The 4,298-nt window shown below is 43.4% G+C and overlaps 1 non-coding gene across 1 annotated transcript; it reads left to right on the top strand.

Moving 5' to 3' along the window:
* Positions 1-2,824: 2,824 nt before the first annotated feature.
* Positions 2,825-2,927, top strand: LOC149822210 (small nucleolar RNA R71). The gene has a single exon (XR_016426317.1). It is a non-coding gene; the product is annotated as a small nucleolar RNA R71 (small nucleolar RNA).
* The last annotated feature ends 1,371 nt before the right edge of the window (positions 2,928-4,298 follow it).

Below are 4,298 nucleotides of genomic sequence, written 5' to 3'. Positions count from 1 at the left end.
ACACCTACTCAGTACTCGAGCAAGTTTTTGGAGGCAATCTTCAAAAGAAGAGCCATACACTGAAAAGTCGTCCATAAAAACTTCCATCACATCATCAATCATGTCCGAGAAGATAGCAAGCATGCACCTCTGAAAAGTAGCCGGGGCATTACAGAGCCCAAACGGCATACGTCTAAACGCGAAGGTTCCATAAGGACATGTAAACGTGGTCTTTTCCTGGTCGTCAGGATGGACAGCTACCTGATTGTATCCTGAATATCCATCTAGAAAGCAGTAGTAGCTCTGCCCTGCGAGTCTCTCTAAGATCTGATCAATGAATGGCAATGGGAAATGATCTTTCCTAGTTGCCACATTCAGCTTCCTATAATCGATGCAGACTCGCCATCCTGTAGTGGTTCTCAATGGAATTCTCTCACCCTTCTCGTTCTCAACCACAGTGAGTCCTGACTTCTTCGGCACAACCTGAATCAGACTGACCCACTGGCTATCAGAAATAGGGTAAATGATTTCGGCATCCAACCACTTCACCACCTCTTTCTTCACCACTTCCTTCATGTTGGGATTTAGCCTTCTCTGCATATCCCTAAATGGCTTGACTTCCTCATCACAATGGATTCTATGCATGCAGAATGAAGGATCAATCCCCTTCAGATCAGCAACTCCCCAGCCAATCGCTGCCTTGTGCTCTCGAAGAATAGTCAGCAATCTCTGCTCCTGCTCCTCAGTGAGTAGGGATGAGATGATCACAGGCAGAGTCTTATCATCTCCGAGATAAGCATACTTGAGTGAATCCGGTAAGGGTTTCAACTCGAGTTTCGGAGGTGACTCGATCAAAGACTTGGCGGGGGTCTCCGCAAGTGGTGGAAGAGGCTCCCTGACAGCTCCCCAAGGTGGTCTCTCTGACGACACTCTAGACACATCTACACTATCTACACTACTATTCTTCTCTATATGGTACAGATCTAAAGAATCCTCAGTAATGTACAACTCGGGCTGCTCCTCCACTAACTCATGTGCAATGTCTACATGAAAGCAGTCCATGTCTCCCGCTGGTCCCATCGCGGCATTGAAAATATTCAGCTTTACCTTCCTATTGCCGAATGAGAGATCCATGGCTCCGGTCCTACAGTTGATGCACGCATTGGTCGTCGCCAAGAATGGTCTGCCTAAAATAATCGGAGTCTGGTGCTGGCTATCTATTCCTTCCATATCAAGAATAATGAAATCGACTGGAAAATAAAAGTCATCCACCCTAACTAGCACGTCCTCCAAGACACCTCTCGGTACCTTGACAGAACGATCTGCCAGTTGAAGTGTAATCGGAGTCGATCTCATCTCTCCTAGCCCGAAAGAATCAAAGAAATACCCGGGCAGAATGTTCACGCTTGCTCCAAAATCGAGCAATGCGCGTTCTATCCGGATGTTCCCTATGGTACACGCAATGATAGGGGCTCTAGGGTCCTTGAGCTTTGGTGGTGTATGATGCTGAAGTACCGAACTCACCTGCTCAGTCAAATGGACCCTGTTAGGAACTCTCTCTCTAGATTTACGCTTCTGCGTACATAGTTCCTTCAGGAATTTGGCATATGCCAGCACCTGCTGAATCGCATCGAGCAAAGGTAGGTTGATCTGTACATGCTTGAAGATGTCAAGCATGTCCTGGATCTTCGCACATTGCTTCCCTCTATATCCAGGAGACTCTAATGCTTTGGGATAGGGTGGTGGGGGAATATACTCTGCTGGCTCCTCTTCTTTGTGAGAAGGCTCACTCCTATCCTTCTTCTGTACTGATGATGAAGATAATGATGGGGATGGGGATGATGGCTGAGTCGACGTAGGTGAAACAATGGTCTCTGGCTCCTCTATCCTCTCTCTACTCTCTCGCTCTCTGCTCTCGACGTGATACTCACGTCCACTCCTCAGGGCCATAACCGATTTGGCCTGCTGCTGTGTCTCAGTATGAAATAGGTCTCCAGTCATCTGGTCCTTACCCTTCGGGTTCATGACAGCCTGACTCGGCAATGTACCCTCGGGTCTCCTACTAATAGCCTCAGCTAACTGTCCCATTTGCGATTCTAACTTCGCAATGGACTGCGTATGCGAGCTCAAAATCTGGCTACACTTCTCGAAGACGTTCTGATTAGAGGTTTTCACCTCTTGGAATGCATGGAGAAGTCTCTCCTCGAAAGATGTCTGCGGGGCAGACTCCTGCTGAATCAGGGGAGTGACTGAAGAAGAAGAAGACTGAGAATAGTTCGGTCTTTGAAATGATTGATTAAAAGATGGTTGCCGAACTGGCTGAGAGGGTGTAGGCATCTGCGTGGAAGACTGTGGATTCTTAGATGAAAAATTGGGATGGTTACGCCAACCCGGATTATATGTCGATGAAAATGGGTTATTCGGCGGTCTGACGTAACCCTGAGCTGCTTGAACTTGTTCTTGAACAAATTCAGGGTACTGAGCTGCCGAGGGGCACTCAGTGATCTCGTGTGCCGGACTGACACAAAGAGTACACACCTGCTGTGTAGTGGATGGTCCTGAGAGAAGCTGGTCCAGCTTCTGAGCAATCATGTCTACCTTGCACTGCAGTGCAGTAGATGGACCAATCTCAAGAACACCAGCTTTCTTCTGAATGCTGGGTGTGGCTTTATCCGAATGAGAGCTCGAAGCGTGGTGAAGTGAATTCTCGGCCAATGTATCAAATAGCCTTCATGCTTCGTCCTCGCTCTTCAGCATGAATGTCCCTCCACATGAAGAGTCGATCATCTGACGATTCTTGTCAGACAATCCATCATAGAAGCTCTGCACCAGTTGCCATTTTGGCACCTGATGATGGGGACATTTCTTGAGGAGATCCTTCATTCTCTCCCAGGTCTCATGAAAGCGCTCACCATCTAGCTCTGAAAAGCTAGTGATGGCTCTACGATATTGGTTCGTACGACCAATGAGAAAATATTTCCGAAGAAACTCCTGTTGCAATTGATCCCATGACTCTATTTCTATAGAATCTAAGGACTTTAGCCAATACTTGGCTTTGTCCTTCAATGAAAAGGGGAATAGAGTCAATCTCAACGCATCATCATCGAAATTCTGTATCTTAACAGTAGAACAGATTTCGAGGAATTCATCTAAATGTCGGTAGGGATCCTCATGACTAAGGCCATAAAAGGATGGAAGCATCTGAATAATGCTGGCCTTAATCTCATAATGCGGCGCTCCTACATCGGGTCTCCGAATGCAGGATGCCTGAACATAATCTGTGGGAATGAAGTATTCCCGCAGAGGACGTGAATGAACTGGGGGTGGAGGTGGAGGATCCATGTCAGCCATTGTTGCCGAACTTCGATGAGAATGTAAAATTCTCTCTGGGTTGTCAACAAATGGGTGTAATGGGGTTCCTAGACCTCGTCGCCCCTGCATACACTGGTACTAAGACCAGATGTAAGCAAACGACCTAAATCTAAAAATAAAAATAAACTAACACAGGTTCTAAAATGTAAATAACACAAAATAAACAACTACTAAACAAATATGCTAAACTAATTATGTCAGAATGATCTAACTAAGTAAATGAAATAACAAATTAAACTACTCTAAAATACTGAAAAGATAAATACAGGAAATCACAAACTAAGTTTTTCTAAAACCCACCTGTCTAATCGCTCCTTGCAGAATGAATTTCAAGTGAATCCTAGAAAGAACAGAACGTGAATCCTATATTTACTAACTATGTTAATCCTATATTCACTTACTAATCCTACTAACTAAAAATAAAACAACTAATTAACTAACTAAAACAAATTAATAAATCAAACTCTAAGAAATAAAGTAATTAATTCGCCGTTCCCCAGCAACGGCGCCAAAATTTGGTTGATATTTTGAAATGATCTTTTTAAAACAATTTTTTTCAATAAAACTTTGGAAAATCGTCAACCAAAAATATAAAAACCAACTTTCCACAAAGTGGTAAGTACGGGTCGAATCCTCAGGGAACAGGAATTAATCACGATATGTCTAGAAAATTTGATTTATTAATTACAAATATCAATCTACAATTATAAAGTTATTACAACTACACTTAATCACTAAAATGAAAATGAAAATGAAAATGAAAAACAACTAAATATTCTCCTCCACACCAAGGCTATTTCCATCTTTTCGCCAATTAAAGAATCTTCGCACTTGGACAATAACCTTGGAAATCAAATATGCTTTTCAACCTAAATCTGCAGAAAAATACAGAGTTAGTATTCTATTCTAACAATGCAAACCATAACTACAACTAATTCTAGTTTTAC

The sequence above is a fragment of the Nuphar pumila genome, chromosome 11 (genome assembly GCF_984573655.1).
Source record: "Nuphar pumila chromosome 11, dmNupPumi1.hap1.1, whole genome shotgun sequence".
In the NCBI taxonomy this organism is placed as follows: Eukaryota; Viridiplantae; Streptophyta; class Magnoliopsida; order Nymphaeales; family Nymphaeaceae; genus Nuphar; species Nuphar pumila.
This window is presented reverse-complemented; position numbering and strand designations above follow the sequence as displayed.